Genomic DNA, 20,462 nt, shown 5'->3' on the forward strand with positions numbered 1-20,462 from the left:
AGCGATTTGTTGCTTAAGAACGAGAAAATTAACGAAGTAAAAGTCAATGAGGAAAGACAATTATATCTTTTTATTGAGTCCCCTAATTATACATGTTGATGAATTATGTATCAAATGAATTATAATTAGGCTATAATCTCACGACAAATTAACAAGATCATTGCACTCAATTCATTATTGTACAAGTTACTAATCTACACAATAATTCTCTAATTTCTTAAGTCAATTCAGAGTTAAACAAGAAATTACTAAGTTCATTAATTCAACAGCTACAACTTATAATTATTATTCCTAGTTAATTAATAAATTGAATAATTGTCATAATTTGGATAAGTAGACTTGCGATTAATAATCCATACTCATCTGATATCAATGTGTGCGTTTGTCAACACACAAACAACATTAAGCACAAGAACAATTAAATAATGATTATAACATAAATGAATTCAAATAATATCAAACAATCATATGATCCAACAAAGTATAATTAGGTTCATCTTAAAATATCTAATATAAAATAACTTAGTTACTCATAATAACAGTAACAATTATCATGAGTTTATAAAAAATCATCATTGAAATCAATGAAAAAATACTCTCCAATGGATCCAATGCTCTCCAAATTCATGCTACAAAGATCCTAGTTGCAGTGGCGGATCTTGACTAAAATATTAGGGGGGCGACAAATATTAACTAAAATATTATAATTTAAATTGACTAAAAAATTATAAAATTGAGATACAATTTTTTAAAATATTCAAAATGACTTCAACAAAATAAAAAATGAAATATATAAAGGGAGATATCCAACCTCTAATTAAAATACTGCCTTCCGCTTTTTTAAAGACTTTAACTCATCAATAATTGAATTAGTGGAGAAGTATTCAACTATTTTTTTCAATGTAAAGCATCATATTATCAACAAGATATTCATCCTCCATCTTATTGTGCAATTTGTATTGATTATCTTCATTGCCGAGAATGATCTTTCTGTAGAAACTGAAAGAGTTAAGATGCAATGAATAAGTCGATCAATCAAATAATATTAGGGATGACAATATGCAGGATTTGGTCAGGATACTATAATACTCATCCCCATACCCGCGATTTGAAAAAATCCCTGTGCCCGAGCTCGTACCCGCTTGGGTGCCAAAGTTAGCACTTGTATCCGTGCTCTATGGGTATGTAAGTACCCATACCCGTACGCGTGACCCGCATTCCTATTATAAATAAATAAATCAATTATAAAATATCATATAATTTTAAATTTTTAAAAACATTAAAAAAAATTCAAACAATTTTTTGTTGAAATAAACAAACATTTATATTAAATATGTAATGGCTTAACATTGATATACATTTTATAATTGATAGAAATACATTTTTATATAATATATAAACTAAAATGTATAAATAAAAATAAAAATACATTAATATATAGTGTGCGGGTATAGGGCGGGCTGGGTACCAAGGTGTCCACACCCGCACCCGTACCCGCTTTTTTTATGGGTAATTACCCGAGCCCATGCTCGTACCTATTTTTACGGGTTTTTATCCTACCCGTTGTGGGTAAATTTGCAGGTGCTCATTGGGGATGGGTCAAATTGTCATTCCTAAATAATATGTAGTTGTCCTCCCTATCTTTTTTAGAGTTTCACACAATTCAAACATACTTGAAAAGTTATTTAAATCTGGATGACCAACAAAATTAAGATAAAAGATTTGAAGTTGATATCACAAACTAATTTTCTTCGCTCACTAAAATTTGTAGGATAAAATTTATCTAAAAGAGCACATATATTATTCATATCAAATATTTTGTAAATACCCTTAGGAACCAAACTATTTCTTAGACTTAAAAGCTCAATTGTTTGCTCACAAAACCTATGATTCAATTCTTGAAGTTGTTGATCGATTATAACACAAAAGAGATCAACTCTTAAATGTTGACCAACAGTAATGTGATCCATTTGATGACGGGCACAACCTTCGCGTCTATATAAACTGCATTACAATCAGGAGTCAATATCATGTTTTTCACAAAACAATATTACATCTTTCAATAAATCATCCAATCATCTTCTCTCAACTTTTGAATTAATATCTTTGTAGTCGTGACTAACTGCATAACATTAAGTATATCTTAAGATTTCAGTTGTAAAGCTTGACACAAATGAATTGTAATTCCCATAAGTTCTCTCATCATGTGCAAAATTAATGTGAACTCAAATGATTTCATAAAATTATAAGCAGCATTAGCATCGCCACGTGTAACATAACTTCTTCCATTTTTTCTAACATCTGCAAGAATTACACAAGTTGGATTATTCAAATCTAGCATACTATAAACAGAAGAAAATTGTGAGCTACAACGTGTATCTTCGGCTCATTTCAAAGTATCAATCTAATTTTTTCCTTTGCCACTATCAAGCTCACCAATCTCTAGTAAATGTGAAATCTCCTCAAAAATGGTATTTTGAAACTCATCATGGTGCTTACTAGAGTAACATACAACATTGACAATAAGAGTCAAGTGTAAAAAGAAATCATAAACAAGAAAAACTTTTCTTGAAGCAGCAACCAAAGCAAGTTGCAACATATGTGCAAAACAATGTATGTAATAAGAATAAGGATAATCCTTGATAAATAAATCAATTAATCACACCTAAATCTAATAAAATAAAACTAAATCTAGAATATAAGATGGACAAAAAAAGTCCAACTAATCTTTGTAAGTGGACAAAAAAAGCCATTGGATTCTACTGAAACTATTCCAACTAAATCAAGAATAAACAAAATATAAAAATTTAGTCATTAAAGGTTTTACCATGTAAGGATTATTATTATGCTACAATTGTTATGTAACCGTAAAATAGTTGTACTATCTTTATAGGCATTATTATTGGAAATCCCCCAAATGCTATGGAGAATTTTAATTAATCTTGATGAACAAGATTGTTATTACTCACACAATAGCAATGAAAAAAGAAGAACAATGGAGAAAGAAAGAGTGTAAATAACGATGAAGGAGAAGAGGAATTAAATTCTGCAAAGTTTCTCTCTGCCCATAAAGTGTGCAAAACTTCTTATTGACCTTGCAACTGTAAAATAATATGAATACAATGTTATGAATACTCTTTTCACTTCATTACAAGAATAAGGGTTACTCCATCTATTTATAGATTTAGGTTAACTTGGACCTCAAGTCAAAGTCCAAAACTATAAAAACCCAAAATAGCTAACACTACTAAAATAGGCATAAGTCAAAATACTGGGTGAGGCAACATGCTTCGACACTTCGACACACTAACACAACTTAACATACTAGGTGGTTCAACACTTCCTTGTTCTGTCGAGCAATCTTCTTCGACACAAGGAATTACAATTCAACACACCATCTAATTCATTGTGTCTAAGCTATCTACATTCATCATAGCTCTTAGTATCCTGAACACTTCGACATGCACTCCATTTGTCATGATGTCTGCAATCTGATTCTCAGTTCTACAGTGTTCCACATTCATCTTCCAATCTGCTACCTGCTCTCAAAGATAATGGAACCTCATTTCGATGTGCTTGCTTCGACCATGTGCTATCGGATTCTTCGCCAGATTGATAGTTGACATGTTTTCGATCCTTATGGTAATTGCTCCATGACTCTTCACTGTTATATCTTCGACCAGATTCACCATCCATGTTGCTTGACATGCACAAAGAGAAGCAGCTATGTATTTTGCTTCGCACGATGATAATGCCACTACTGGATCTTTTCTCGAACTCCAAGCAACTGGTGCACCACCTAGCATAAACACATAGCCAGCTGTAGATTTTCGATCCTCAGCATCACTACACCAACTTGAGTCGGTGTATCCCACTTATTTGCATTTTTCCTTCATCAGTTACATGAAACAAAATGCCATAGTCGAGAGTTCCTTTCAAATACCTTAGTATCCTCTTCGCCGCTGCTAGATGTGATACCTTTGGCTTCTGCATGAACCTACTCGCCATACACACACTGTATGCTAAGTCAGGCCTTGTGTGACAACGGTATCGAAGTGACCCAATAAGTCTTCTATATTGTGTTAGGTCGACATCATCTTCATCTAAATCTTTCGACAGTTGTAGTCTGGGCTCAGCTGGAGTCGAAGTTAGGTTGCAATCTTGCATCTCAAATCTCTTGAGTATTTCTCCTACATACCTTCTTTGGTGCATCATCAAACCTCTACCACTCTCGTAGAATTCGATGCCAAGGAAATATGAAATGTCACCCAGATCTGACATTTTGAATTCCTTGTTAAGATCACCTTTGAAGTCTTTGTTCTCCTTCTTGCAGCTACCTGTTATCAACAGGTCATCGACATAGACATATAGTATAAGCAATACATTCTTGCTTCTTATTACATATACTCCATGTTCACTTGTCCACTTCATAAATTCCTTCTCCCTTAGAAAGCTATCTATCTTCTTGTTCCAAGCTCTTGGAGCTTATTTAAGTTTGTACAGGGCTTTATACAGCCTGTACACCTTTCTTTCTTCACCATGTTTCACAAACCCAACTGGTTATGCAACATAAACTTCTTCTTCTAAGAGGACATTAAGGAATTCACATTTCACATCCATCTGACACATCTGCCAGGTGTTCATGTTTTCTAGACCAACAACCAACCTGATTATTTCGATCATAGCAACAGGTGCAAAAACTTCATCGAAGTCGATTCCTTCTTTTTGAAAAAATCCTTTCGCCACAAGTCTCGCCTTGTGTCCAGTCACTTCTCCTTTGGGATTCAACTTCACCTTGTATACCCACTTCACATTGATTGCCTTCTTGTCTTGGGGAAATTTGACAAGTGACAAAGTGTTGTTGACTACGATTGACTTCAGTTCTTCTTCCATTGCTTTCATCCACTTTGAATCTTTCAATACCTCAGCTGCATTGACAGGTTCGACATTTGCATAGAAAGCATAATGTACCAGTTCACCTTCTTCATTGACCACATCATCTGATGTAATCACACATTCTTGCAACCTTGCAGGCATGTGTCTTGTTCTTTGAGGTATGCTTGTGCTTGATTCACCTCTGACTTTACATTCTCAGTCCAATCCCACTCCTTAAGCTCAGCTATGACCACGTCCCTGTTGATCACCACTTGCTTATTCACTAGGTCAAACAACTTGTATCCTCTAGTCGAATGATATCCTATCAGGATCATCTGACTCGACTTGTCATCAAGTTTTCTTCTTAACTGATATGGCACATGTCTATGTGCTATAGATCTAAAAACCCTTAGATGAATCAAGGTAGGCTTAACACCAGACCAACATTCTTCTCGCATGATTCCTTCTAGCTTATTCGTCGAAGATCTATTCAGGATATATGTCGCAGTCAACACAACTTCTCCCCATAATTCTTTGGGTAGATGCTTGCCTTTCAACATACTTCTAACCATATTCATAATGGTTCTATTCTTCCTTTATGCGACTCCATTCTGATGTGGAGTGTAGGGTGGCACCACCTCATGCAAATCCCTTCTTTCACATATAATGCATCGAAATCTTTCGACACATATTCTCCACCACCATCAGTTCTCAAAATCTTGATATTTCGACCGCTATGTCTTTTGACCATAAATTTAAACTTGGAAAATACCTCGATCACTTCACTTTTCTTATGGATCAGGTAAGACCATAGTTTTTGACTAAAATCATCTATAAATGTAACAAAGTATTTGTTATCTTCAATCGAATCCACCTGGAGAGGGCCAGATACATCAGAGTATATGACTTCAAGAATTGCCTTCGACCTGCTTGCTGCATCCTTACTGAAGTTGTTTTTATGCTGCTTCGCCTGTACACATTCTTCACACACTTCGTTTGGAATGTCGATTTCTGGTAATCCTGAAACCATATTTTTTCTCTTCAAATCTCTGATGTCTTTGAAATTGAGATGGCCAAGTCTATAATGCCATATCCATTCATCTTTGTTGGCTGCTATAGCAAGGCACTTATGCTCCATCACATTAAGCTCAATCTTGAAGGTTCTATTATGAGACATTGGAGCCTTCAAGATCAACCTTCCATTTGAGTCGAGAACTCCCATCATCTTGTCTTTGATCGACACATTGTAGTTCTTTTCGACCAACTGCCCTATGATGAGCAAATTACTCTTCATGCCTGGTATGTACAAACATTTAAAATTACTGACCTCTTGCCATATTTCCTCATAATCATAACATCACCAACACCTTCAGCTTCTAGAGTGTTGTCATTTGCAAATTTCACCATGTTATTCATTGAGGGCTTTATGTTGACAAACCAATCTTTTCTTCCAGACATGTGTGATGAGCATCCTTAGTCCAAGTACCACTGGCCCTTGAATCTCTCTTCTTCTCTTGTTGTAACCATCATCGACGTATCTTCTTCTTCGTGTTTCGCCAACATTGCATAAGTTTATTGATTCTTATGCTTTTCTGGACAATCACTAGAATAGTGACCATACCTTTGATAATTGTAACACTGAATGTGACTCTTTTTTGGCTTTTGACCACCACCTCTTCCTCTACTTGCAACATCGCCTATTTGGTTTCCTTGGTTCCAGGGTTTTCTCTGATTCAACCAATTTCCTTCTTGTTGATTTTGACCAGTCGAATTGTTGTAACCTCCTATGCCTTTGTCTCCATTCCAACTTCATTTTCCTTTTCTTTATTTTGTTGATTGAGCATGCAAAGCCAAATCACTCTTCGACTTTCCTGCAGCTCTTTCATCCATTCTTTGTTATTGAGATTCAAGCATCCCTTGAAGCTCTTCCTCTGTCAGTTTTAACAAATCTCTCGACTCTTTTATGGCTACTACCACGTGGTCGGACTTTGGATTCAATGATCTCAAGATCTTTCCAACAACAGATCTTGATGTCAACACTTCTCCACATACCCTGTTTTGATTCACCCGTTTCATAAACTTGGTGAAGAAATCAGTTATCCTTTCATTGTCTTCCATCTGAAGCAATTCATACATTCTTTTGTGAGTTTGTAACCTCACCTCTTTCACCTTCTCTGCGCCTCCAAACGATTTCTCTAAAATTTCCGATGCTTCTTTCGCTGACTCTGCATCACTAACCTTTTCAAAGTTATCTACATCAACATATTAATGGATTATAAAGAGAGCTTTATAATCTTTCTTCTTCAATTCTTTATGTGCAGCCTTTTCTTGATTTGTCGCGACTTCTACAAGCGTTGCTACTCCTTCCTTCACAAGATCCCAAAGATCTTGATAATAGAACATAACCTTTATCTGCTTGCACTAACTCTCCTAATTGTTGTTCTTGAAAATCAGAAGATTTGCTGGAAAATCCCCATTTGGATTATTCGTTGCCATGGTGATTTTCTTCCCACGAATCGATTAAACTGGAGCTCTTGATACTAGATGTTGGAAATCCCCCAAAACCTATGGAGAATTTCAATCAATCTTGATGAACAAGATTGTTATTAACCACACAATAGTAATGAAAAAGAAGAACAATGGAGAAAGAAAGAATGTAAAGAACGATGAAGGAGAAGAGGAATTAAATTCTGCATAGTTTCTCTCTGACCACAAACTGTGGAAAACTTCTTATTCACTTTGCAACTGCAAAATACTGTGAATACAATGTTATGAATACTATATTCACTTCATTACAAGAATAAGGGTTACTCCCTCTATTTATAGATTTAGGTTAACTTGGACCTCAAGTCAATGCCTAAAACTATAAAAGCCCAAAATAGCTAACACTCCTAAAATACGCGTAAGTCAAAATCCTTTGTGAGGCAACATACTTCGACACTTCGACACACTAACACAACTTAACATACTACGTGGTTCGACACTTCCTTATTCTGTCGAGCAACCTGCTTCGACACAAGGAATTACAATTCAACAATTATGATGTACCGCTAGAAAGTTTTGGCATATGATTATAAATGATTTCATTTCATGATAAACATAGAATAAACACATAAATTTTAAGAATAAATCAGTTAATCATCAATACAAATAAGAATAAATCAATGAACAAATTATGAACAAAGTCGTCGAAGTCACTGTCAAAATCGTTGTCGAAGCTATTATTAAATTTATAGTCGTGAACAAAAATGTTGTCGCTATAACCGTTGAAGCTATTAACAAACAATGTTGTTACTGACGTTGCTGCCGTTGTTGCGCAATAGAAGTAATGTATGGTGTGTGGTGGTAGCTTGGTTTGTGATTTATGGCAAAAGAAGAAGAGGACAAGTTTTCTTTTGTTTTACTTGTGAAACTGAAACATTGGAAAAACAGAGGTAGCGTATGAAATTAGTTTTGATTTAGTTTTTTTTAATTAAGTCCAAGTCGAAGTCGTTTTGGTATATAAAAAAAATTAAAAAGTGAGGGGTGCAGCTGCTCCTGCCCACACCCTCATAAGTTTGTCACGGCCTAACTATCACTTTCTCTCTTAAATTTGGAATCCTTGAAAAAAGTAGCCAAAATCTCCTTTTAAAGTTGCTAAAAGCATGTCAAGAAAATGCAGCATCACGCTCGCACTGGTATCCATCGTGACTGCGATGTGACGTCATCGGACCCATAATGTCAATATCATGGCCATGATAAAACAGAGGCAAAATGTATTCTTTTCTTCCTTTTTCTTCAAATTTTCTATAAGTCCAAAATTTCTTCCTCTTGATTATTTTTGTTGTCTTCTTCCATATTTTATCTTGGCTTTTGCTCATTATTCAACTTATTCATTACTACAAATAACACAGGTCATGTCGGACGTGAAATAGAATTCACCTCGGTTATAATGTCGAGGTAACGAAGGGTGACATGAAAAGTGGGAACTTTATTCCTCGATTTTTATAAAGTTGAGGTTAAAATACAAAAGGTCAATGGTTAGATCCCTATGAATGACATATTTTTAAAACTAACTAGCGCGCGCAACATACCTCTCAGTTTTATTCAATAACTGAGACAATAAGCTAAGTTTATATGTTGATTTTTTACTTTAACCGGGGGGCTTAATGAACTTTTTTTATATAAATTTGTGTTGATTCTCATTTTACTGGCAGGTCTGTATCATTTTGTACACACACAAAAACTATAGAATTGTTATAGAATACCAAATTAACACAGAATACCAAATCAGAAACAAATGACAAAATTGGTATTCCTTTTCATACAAAATTACAAATTTACATTGTGGCAAAACCTAATGTAGAAATTTACATTGTTGTCATCAACACATAATACAAAAGTTAAATTTTTGCACATGAAAATGTCAAAACCTCTATATGTACAAATTCAACTTATAACAAAAGAAAACTATTGTTGTTGAAATCTATGACAAGATAAGAAGACATCAGTCCAAATTGACCATATATCATCTATATCTTATTGTGAGAATGGTGTTTTATCGCTAAACTCTTATAATTAGAAGAAGAAAAATTATGGTAAGCTAACAACAACAACATTGACTTAAGAAATATACATAAATTACATGTATATGGATTAAGCTAATACCTTACGCTTGGTCCACCCATTTGTAATGCCTTAGGTGGAAATATCATGCATATGGTTCATAACATAGTATTGAAGCTAGCGGAAATATACTCGAACACATCGCACGCTCGAACATACAACAAAGTCATCGTCGATCTTTATTTATTCCCAAACAAAAGGGAAAACATCGATAAAACCTGGGGGGAAGAGATAACTGGGTAAAGAAGTTGGTTATGCAAGGGGAAGGTATTAGCACCCCTAACATCTGTTGTACTCAATGGGAACCGTTTTGATTGTTCTTGCTCGAATGGGTGTTACATCTAAAGACTACTCGCGAAATAATAAAGGGAAAGGAAAATAAAATAGATAAAGTGCTCGGAGAGGATTAGGGTCCTCATGCAAACATATCCTTATAGTGCAATAAAGAATTCAGAGCTCTATATTTCATAGAACTAATGGTAGGAGATGAAAATAAGAGTGATAACAAATATGGTTTGAACTAAAGAATTATGTTATTTGCCAAAAAGGGATGAAATCTGAATCCAAGAGTAAAAGTGACATTAACTAATATGTGGGTAGCCTGAGCATTCGCCACTATATGGTACGACTGGAAACAAAGAGAATTAGGTGTTTGGTTTTATAGCACAAACAACTCTTGGTTCACAAGCAAACACAAGATGAAGTTCAAAGAGATAGTGTGTTTGGCTCAAAGATAACAATATATCACATGAAGTGAATGGTTCAACGATTGAAGGTAGATAATGATTCATGAATGATATGAATGGTTCCATAAGGCGGAAGGATAATTAGGATTGTGCTCGCCAAGGGTTTAATGTCTTGTGTCTATGTATTCTTATTTCACAATGAGAAAGTCAGAGCATCGTAGTTCGTGGAACCACGAGAACAAAGGAAAGAGATTGAAAGTGATGAAAAGTATAACTTAAACCAACAAAAAATGGTGGCATAAGAACCCATTAAGGTAAATGAACTTCGAACTGAAGAGTAAATAGGCGTATTGGCAAAAAAAAATAAGGAATAAAGTGTTTGGTTTCGTAGCCAAATAGCTCTTGGCTCACAAGGTGGGTTGCCGCTATATCGTCCTAAAAGGGTATGTACGGGGCCCAAAGGAAAGCGTTGTTTGGGTACAAGGAACAATATATCACTGTAGGGAATAAACAATTTAAAATCAAAGAAGAATGGTATATTGGATCTAAGAAGGAATGAACTCTTAACCCAAGAGTAAAACTGGCGTTAACCGATATGTGGGTAGCCGGAACGTTCGCCACTATATGGTATAGCCAAAAACAAAGAGGATTAAGTGTTTGGTTTTGTAGTTAAACAACTCTTGGTTCACAAGGTGGATTGCTGATATATCATCCTAAAAGGATGTGCATGGAATCCAAGGAAGAATGTATTTAATCTCAAAAGATGGTTTTGATTGATGAATGGATAAATAATAAATAAGGTTACTCGCGGAGAATCTGAATCCTCGTGCCTATGTATTCTCACCGTGCAATGAGAAAGTTATAGCTTTCGTAGTTCAGCATACTAAGACTGATATTCAGAGACTGAGGCAAGATGTATGGCATATGATAATAGAGGATGAAGAAGATTTGGCAGTCATTGGATATGAACCATATTAAAGTCTACGAGTAAAGGTGAATATGATGAGCAACTAGGTAATTTGTCTCGTACCTAAAGATATTCATAATGAGTTAATAGAATTCTCCATTCTCATTCATTCTTTATTACTTAAGGCTCGTGGCATTTGATTCTCATCATAACTTTCAAGTTGTTGAAGAAGAATCTTTGCTGCTCCTTATGGTGATGAAGACTTTATCAATCACTTGATTCAAATTGCACTAAATTCTATGAACAAAGGTGAATAGTATACCTTGAGCAACTAGTCATTCGTCTCGTGCCCAAGGATACCCTAGACAGGGATAGGAATTCCCCACTCTCATCATTCTTTGTTACTTAAGGCTCATGGCATACAACTTGAATCACGATTGATAAGTTGTTGATGGAGACCTCTGATTATTGCACTGTTGCTTTGAAAGGAGACTTGATAGTCACGTGATTTTAATTGTGTTAAAGTCTATGAATATGGGTGAATACGCTGAGCAACTGGGTCATTTGTCTCATACCCAAGGATATTCAGAATGAGTTAATGGAATTATCCACTCTCATTCATTCCCTATTTCTTAAGGCTTATGTCACACAATCTGAATCCTGATTGACAAGCTCTTGAAGAAACACATTTGATATGTCTTGTATAGTCCACTGCTCGAATTGTCTGGGATGCCTTGCATGAAAGTCTGAACTTGAGGCCTTGAGATCCACAACTTACAAAAATATTCTTATCAAGTGATCAAAGGACTTTTGATCACTAGAAGAGACAGTGGGATTATACATGAATCAAAGGGTTTAGTTAATCAAAATTTCTTTTCATCAACTTAAATCAAAGAGTTTGGATTAAATTGAGAATTATGTTTAATCATGTACAACCTAATCTAAAGGTTAATAACATGTAAAAATCCTAATTAGGGGATCATGCCACAATTAGGATCAAGTTAATCATCTATCTAATATCACACAAAGAAATTGATTAAAAATTATCAATTAATCTAAACCAAGCCCCAATTTAAGGGGAACATGAAATCTACTAATAAACCCTAGGGTTAAAATTGTCACATCATATGAAAGAAAATTATGGAATTAAAATTCCAATTAAAATCAGTTGCTCTAATTATTTCTACTTAGAACAATTAATTCTAATTTAAAATTAAAATCCTATTTTTAGTTAAATTCTAAAACATCTATCATATTAATCTAACTAAATTCCTAATTATTCTAATTAATTAACAATTAAGAAAATATAACAAAACTAATCAAATGAAAATACAAGAAATAAAATAAATGTAATAGGCCAATTCTGGGGGGTAAGGCCCCAGTACATGGGTTCCAATAGCCAAAATGCACTTGGGATATATGACAAAGCCCAATGTAAACTTGCCTTTGGCGAGATGGGGTGGAAACTGGATCCAGGGTGATGATAATGAAAATCAACTTGGGCCCATGTCCATGAGCCCATGATAAACTTGGCAATAAGAAAAAGAGTTGAGCACATGCGGAATTGAGTCAGCATGCACGTGGGGGAATTGCCTTGGAGAGTTCAAAAACGAAAATGAAATGCACCGTGTTCAGAAACTCATTCTAACAACCTCATGCCACCCTCCACTAGGGTCCATCGCGCCTGAAATCGCTTATGGTGGAGGTGACAACCAAAATGAGGAACACACACATCATTCGGATCCTCTCCTTCTCCTAATTCCAAATATCTACTCCAATTTTCCTGCCCTTTCCTCAAAGCCACGAATCGAAGTTAATTTCGACAAGAACCCTAAACTTAGGAAATCAAAATTAAATTCTCAAGACTCGGAACCAAAGCCTTAGAGGTTAGGGCTTTAATTCCCATTGCCTCACTTTACATTATGGTACCAATGATGCCTCAAACGGTTGCAAAAATTAGACTCACCTGTCGAAGAAGAAGGTCAAGATCGGAGCAACGCCGATGCTGAATAATTCCAGGTACAAATTCCTTTTCTTCTTAATCCCGAGCTCCCAACTTCTTCCTCTTCTCTTTCTTTCGAGAGTGAATCAGTGAGATGTAAGGTCTAGCTTAACTGAATTGAAGCTTCAATGGTTATGGAATCTGAGCTCTGAGTGAGGGATTGGTGAAGGAGTGTAAGAGATGTAAGGTCTAGCTCAACCGAATTGAAGCTTTAATATGAAGCTTCAAAGGTTATGGAATCTGAGCTCTGAGTAAGGGATTGGTGAAGGAATGTAAGAGAAAAATGAAGCTAAAAAATATAAGAGTGGTAAGAAAATGATTTCTGAATCTGAGATTAAGGAGTGATTGATACTTATAGAATTAGAATCTCAGATTCAGTTAGGAAATGAAATGTAAATGTAGCTGAAATGTCATTTAGTTAGTTAGAAATTAGATTGAAATTCGAAATGCAATGAAAATGCAAAATTCTATTAGTGGAATGTTTAAGCTCGGTTCAATTAAGTAATGTTGAAATTAGTTAAATGCAAGTTAGTTATGGTTTAATCATTTGATTGGTTGATACATAATTAATGCAATTATGAATGACAGTTAATGTAACTGGTGTTTGGAGGAGTTAAAAGAATTGTTAGAAATTAGTTAGCTTGGTCATGACATGTTAATGTGATTTGCTTGACATTCATTGCTTGCTATTAGCTGACAGACCTGTTTATGCTTTTCTGAGCATGACGATGCAATGTAATGTTGCTTTGCCTAGAAATATTATTGTAGCTATTATGATAAGCAAGCCTACCATGTAGTGTTGTTTTGGAATCTGATTTAAATGCTTGTCATACTGAAGCCTGTTGTTGCATCATCATGATGACCTGATTCTGCTAATCATCCCTTATTGCCCAACGTTGTTATTTTGGAGGTCTGATGTTAGCAGAGTCATGGCACATGGTATATTGCATCATATATGGAAGGCTGGTGTAGGTTTATAGTGTGTTGCATGATGGTCTACTTGCATCAAAATCATGGCATGTTGCGGGTTACATCAAGTATATTCCATTTTCATATGTAGGTTGATGCAGGTCTTAAATTGGCTTTGTAGTATGTTGTTGCAAATGCCAGGTTTGGGAGTAGATTACTCATGCCATGGTACATTCAAAGCCAAGATAATTCTGCATAGTTCTTGTCAAGTTAGCTAGGCCTTGCTTGGCAATGTTTGGATGACTTGTGGATTGAATTGTCTAGGGTGTAAGCTCCTAGTTTGCAGCATAAAGTCACATTCTAACTTGGAAGATTCAAAGGCATGATGCATTGCTTTGTCACATGTGTCAGGAAATGTTTGAGAAATGTAGTGTATAGTTGGCCTGTATGCTTGGGTTGATGGTTGCAGGTCATTGGGATGTAACTGGTTTTGCACTTGGCATTGGTTGGACATGGCCTAAGACATGATGGTAGCAAGTTGGAATTTTGGAGCAAAAATGCATAAAAGGCAAGCCAAAAGGTCAAAAGGGGATTTATAGATTAGGATTAGGATTAGTATGGGATTTTAGGGTTTTAAGACTTTTTTTTGGATTGGGTTGGCTTTGGTCAAAGTTCACCAAAAAGTCAATTGTTGACCAAAGTCAACATTTGGTCAAAATTGTCATTTCTTGTATTTTCTCATGTAATGGACACTTTTATGGTTTATGAATGGAAATTTATGCTTTTTTGAAAATTTGTATGGAATTTGAATGAAATGATTTGATATTAATTGATGAACATTAAATGCATTGACTTGAAATGGATTGTATATACATTTGAATGAATGGATGAATCGTGAACTAACTTGAACATGAATATAACTTGAATTGAATCACAATATGCTTGAAATGTATTGAATGATGAAAAACATGGACATGCATGAACCATGCTAGTATAAGCCAATGAATGTCAATTGGGAATGACCAAACTAATGGATGCAAAATGCACAAATCATGCATGAATCATGCCCTTGAAATGGCCAGATGAAATGGGCCTAGGCAAGACATGAGTAAGACACTAGGTATGATGGTGACCCAGATGAAAGACCACAACATGTACTTAGGCACACACCCAAGGACACAAGCATATGATGTACATGTGGGGGCGTGAAGCCTATGGGATCAAGAGCAATAAACCAACATGAATGACCATGCACAAAATGTTATTGAATGAACCTTGACCAAGCAAAAGAATCAAGCCACAAAGGAATAATCAGATGAAATTAGGGTTATGAGGCCACCCACAAGGGCATGGGACCACATCCCCCTTGATTAGGGTTTTCATGAAGCATACTCATTCAATCAAGGTCTTTAAATTAATCAAGATGCTTCACAAGAAAATATCCAATGTATGATCCGTCAACTAGGGTTTAGATAGTCAACACAAGGCCCAAGGAGTATCCATGAGGCCTCATAACCAAATCATCAAAGAATTAGAGTTTGAGAGTGTTGTACCCCAAAATTTGTCATCCCCTTTTCTTCATATTTCCATCTAACCAGTTGACTAGGGTTCAATTGCATACATTAATAACTCGTGCATAAGCATCATTCATTACCATGGATTTCAAGTGTTTGACTTGCAGGGCTTTGGCTTGTTTGCGCAATGACTAGGAACGCTTGGTTTGGACTTGCACCAAGGTACATAGGCTTCCAAAATCCTAATCTCAGTGTGTCGTACTCAGCATCCTGTGTTTGAGTCTTTTGGTCATAATCTAAGTCCTTGGTCTCGTAACTTTCAACCACCTTCGTTCATTCGCTTAATCATTGTCATACCGTTATTGCTTGGTCCATATGGCCATGTTCCCCACTTTCGTGAGTCGGATATAAATCTCGGGTTTGATTTGTGGTCATGTTCATGTATTAAGTCGAGTCATTTTCATTCAATTGGTCAATTCCGTTCATTTTTATCCCTAAAATATTCATTACACACATAAAAGGGTGCAAAAAAGGTATTGCATTGGAAAAAAACTCATTTTTGGAGGTTTTTAGCCCTATGAGTCGACTCATGACTCGGCACAAAACCCCTGGTTCCGAACAGGTCGACCCACCGGTCGACTCAATACTGGGAAACTTGAGTGAGTTGACTCACTTACTCTTTACATCGACTCATGCTTTTTCTTTATTTGAACCTTGTTCCCTCGGGTCGAAACAGGTCGACCCACCGGTTGACTCAATTCTGGGAATTCCTGATTGAGTCGACTCACCCGTCCCTTGCATCGACTCATTTCCAATTTTCCTTTCAATCATTTCGTCACGGGTCCGGACAGGTCGACACCTAGGTCGACTCAACCCTGGGAAAATCATTGTTTGAGTCGACTCATTCCCTGTTTGAGTCGACTCATAACTTGTTTTGCAGGATTTTTACACTACTAATATGAGAAGGGAACTTTTTGGGTTGAACCGTGATCCTTCATCATTGAAGTTAGCTATGGCTTGCAATCCAAGGCAAGTAGGCACCTGCATGAACACCGGGAGAACCGTGGGCACTCGACGACACTCTGAGGTTTGGTACTTCATAAAGCTTCAACCGCATGCATTGTGAATACAATGATTCTGCAGCAAACCAAGTGCAGCAAATTCACAAACACTTCAACTTGCACAAACACAACATAACCCACAATCACTCTTGCACAACATAACCACATAATGAGTAACCTACAGTTACAGATCACCCATGCCTAAATCAAATAAATAACATGTCATTAGACAACATCAAAGCCTCATTTCATCCAAGTTCTCACCTGCAATAGCCAGTCATAAACCATCATTTCCACTAAATTAACCAATTAACTAACTTCCAACTCAGCGAGTTAACCACCTAAACTCACTGAGTTCATCCCAACTAACTCCAGACCTCATTTACCTAACTCCAAGCCTCATTAATCCCAAGCCTAATCCCTATAAATTCTCATCTTCACCATCATTTGAGGTCTTCACTTTTCTCGACTCTCTAGCTACACTTTTGCATTCATCACCTTTAATTCTCTGCAATCTTTTTCTGAATCCTCTCCCTCTCACACTCAAAGCTAAATTCCCAAAATTCCACTGAAGCTTCACATTGAAGCTTCAAGAAGAGTGAGCTTAACCTCATCATACTACAATATTTTTTGAAGAAGAAGAGGTGGAACTCAAGCTAATCGAAAGGAAGTGAATGGTAATACTTCACCTATTTGTACAAGTGATTTTTCGTCTCTATCTTCTCCGATCAACACTCGTCAGAGCAATTCCCAGCTTCGGAGGTAGGTCCCTTTTTTATTGAATTTTTGGTTATTAGGCTGAATATTACACCATGTTATTGCAAACCCCTATCGCGAGGAGCTTCGAATCTTGCTCATGGAGGAGTATTGTAGATCTGAGTTTTTAGGGGTTCTTGAGGATTCGGTCTCATTATTGGATTTAGGATAGGAATTGGAGATTTTGGAGCTTAGATTCTTGTTCAGGAGGTGGAGACGAAGATGGAGGTGTTTCCGTTTTTCATTTCCGGTAGTCATCACCGCCGGAAGCGATTTCCGGCGCGGTGGAGCTCGGGCACCGGCAATCTGAACTGTCATGGAAAAAGGCGCAAAGACATTCAAATTTTTTCTGGTTTTTTTCCAATGCACAACTCCCAATCTTTGGGCTTATTTTCTGATGGGGCTTGTCACAGTCTAAGCCCAATACAGTACTATCTCGCTCCAATTTTTCTGCTGCACCCCCTGGCTGAAAATGGATTATTCTACATTGGGCTTTGGCACCTGAAGCCCATGCATATTGGACTATGCTTTGCCCTCTGTTTTCCTGCACATCCAAACCAGGCACACACCTCCGTTTTGCAAAGGCCACACTACTTTATTTGTTTCATTTGCTTTTGTGTTGTTAATTAGATAACTTTGATTGATATAATTTAGGTTAATGGGATCAATTAGGAGTTTAATTAGAATTTTCATAATTAGAATTTTAGATTCAATAGCCATAAAATTTGACAAAAGGCCATTTTACCCTGTAATTTTGGATATTTTACTCATATAATCACATCCTCCTCTAGGATTAGGATTTTGCATAAAACTTTAACCAATTCTTACCAATAATATGTTCCCTTAGAACTAGAACTTGAACTTAGAATCTTAACCATAACATGTTCCCATAGGAATTTTAACATGGACTTTTAATCGAATTTTTGACTAACCATGGCATGTACCCTTAGGTTAGTTTGATTTAATTCTAACCATTAGATTAGGTTCTAACCTAGTTTTCTAATCAAAACAAACCCATGATTAAATTGATCAAAAACAATTTTGATTGATTAAATCCTTTGAACTTGTATAATCCCACATTCTAAATTGAGTGACCAAAAGACCCTTGGTCACTTAAATAAGACTTTCATTTTAAGCTGTGGAGCTCGAAGCCTCAAGCCAAGATCTCCAAATCAAGGCATCCTCAGTCACACCAAGCAGCGGATTATACAAGATAAATCAAAGGTCAACACTTGGAAAATAAGATTCAATTTGTATGAAATGAGCCTTAGGTAATAGGGAATGACGAGATGAAGTCTCTCCTATCCTCGTCTAGAGCGACTTTGTGTATGAGGCGTATGCCCCAAATATTCAAAGCGTTCGCCCTTATTCATATACTTTAATACAATGCGAATCGATTAAACTACCAAGTCTTCTTCACACAAAATCAACATCAACACAAGGATCAACTAATGAAGATTCTTCACCAACCAATTGTCAGTTAAGAGAAGTATCATGCGCTACGAGTATTAAGTAATAGAGAATAACGAGATGGAGTCTCTCCTATCCTCGTCTAGAGCGACTTTGCATATGGGGCGTATGCCCCAAATATTCAAAGTGTTCACCTTTATTCATAAGCTTTAGTGTGATTCTTATCAATCAACTGTCAAGTCTCTTATCACTTCATTCTCTTACTTCACTCATCATTCTATTCATTTCAATCGTTTCAATTCTAATCATTCAAACACATTCTTTTGCCTCTAATCATTCTTGCTTTAAGCCCTAGTGGGATGAACTATGGAAGCTTTGATTTCCTTATTGCACTATAAGGATACGTAGGCAGGAGAATCCAGATTCTTTGCGAGCTATCTTATTTATTGATCTACCTTATCTATTGCTACCCTATTTATCAATCAATCGTTCATCATTCGCTCAATACCATCTTTTCAAGATCAATTATACTTCTCCTTGGACTCCTTGTCTATCCTTTTGGGATGTCTTAACGACAATCCATCTCTTCAATTGAGATTTATTTGGGCTACAACCTCAAACACTTAATTCAGTCTTTCTTTTTTGCTTTACCTTATAGTGACGGTCTTACTAGTCCACATATTGGTGAATGCCTACCCTGCTATTTGATTCAGAGTCTATCTCCTTCTTGGATCCAAGATACTATCCTTATTTGACCTTGAACTATTTATTTCCCCAGCGAGTGGTATACTATTCCTTGTACTATACAGTACTGCAATCATTCCTTGAATTGGTGTTTGTCTTATGAGCCTCCATCGCTTAGACAAATGTTTCTCTCTCTTGGTTTCATGGTAGTTAACCTTTGAAATTGGGTTTGTCTTGTGAGTCCCCGTTGCTTGGATAAATATCTTTTAATACCTTTTTGTTGGTACAAGTCTTACTTTTCATCACTGTATGTCTCTCTCTATTTCTCGTGGTTCCGAACTATGATTGCTCTGACTTTCTCATTGCACAATGAGAATATGTAGGTACAAGGATACGAATCCTTGGCGAGCATACTTCTAATTATTCCTTCCTTTGCCTTAGGGCATCATTCATATCTTTCACTACTCATTACCTACCTTCGATCATAAATCGCTCACCTAATGACATATTATTTCTTTGGCATCGAAATGCACCTTCTTTGGATCCATATACATCCTTTTAGGTGTAACACCTCAAAATTTGCCCTCCTCTTTTTGAGACTAGTTTATGCATTGCATTTCATGTTTTAGGGCATTAGGCATTGCATTGTGCATCTCACATGGAAATGAGAAGGTCATCCTCCAAAGTCTTTTCAAAAGATGGGGAAATTAGGATTCAAGCCTGAGGGTCTCTATGAATTGATCATCAACCATCTGAGGGTATGGGCTCCAATTAGGGTTTCTTGATTCTTCAAAGGTCTTGAGCATCATCTTATCTGCAAGGATATATCACCATCATCATGGTTCTATCATCATCAAGACATTTCAAGGTCATCTGAGGACCAAAAGTCAACTGTGCAGTCAACTGAGGCCTATGAGGTGGGGAAATGAGTTGAGACACCTCAATCATGTTCAAATGAGGTCTATTCATCATTATAAACATCCATCTTGAAGATTCAAAGGTCATGGCAAAAGTTACTAAAAATGGAAAATGACCTATAATTCAAAGTTTCCA

At 36.2% G+C, this 20,462-nt stretch overlaps 1 long non-coding RNA gene across 1 annotated transcript; it reads left to right on the top strand.

Moving 5' to 3' along the window:
- The first annotated feature begins 12,590 nt into the window (after nucleotides 1-12,590).
- Nucleotides 12,591-14,777, top strand: LOC127096977 (uncharacterized). The gene is made up of 2 exons (XR_007792891.1): nucleotides 12,591-13,092; nucleotides 14,136-14,777. It is a non-coding gene; the product is annotated as an uncharacterized LOC127096977 (long non-coding RNA).
- The last annotated feature ends 5,685 nt before the right edge of the window (nucleotides 14,778-20,462 follow it).

The sequence above is a fragment of the Lathyrus oleraceus genome, chromosome 6 (assembly GCF_024323335.1).
Source record: "Lathyrus oleraceus cultivar Zhongwan6 chromosome 6, CAAS_Psat_ZW6_1.0, whole genome shotgun sequence".
NCBI classification, from domain to species: domain Eukaryota; kingdom Viridiplantae; phylum Streptophyta; class Magnoliopsida; order Fabales; family Fabaceae; genus Lathyrus; species Lathyrus oleraceus.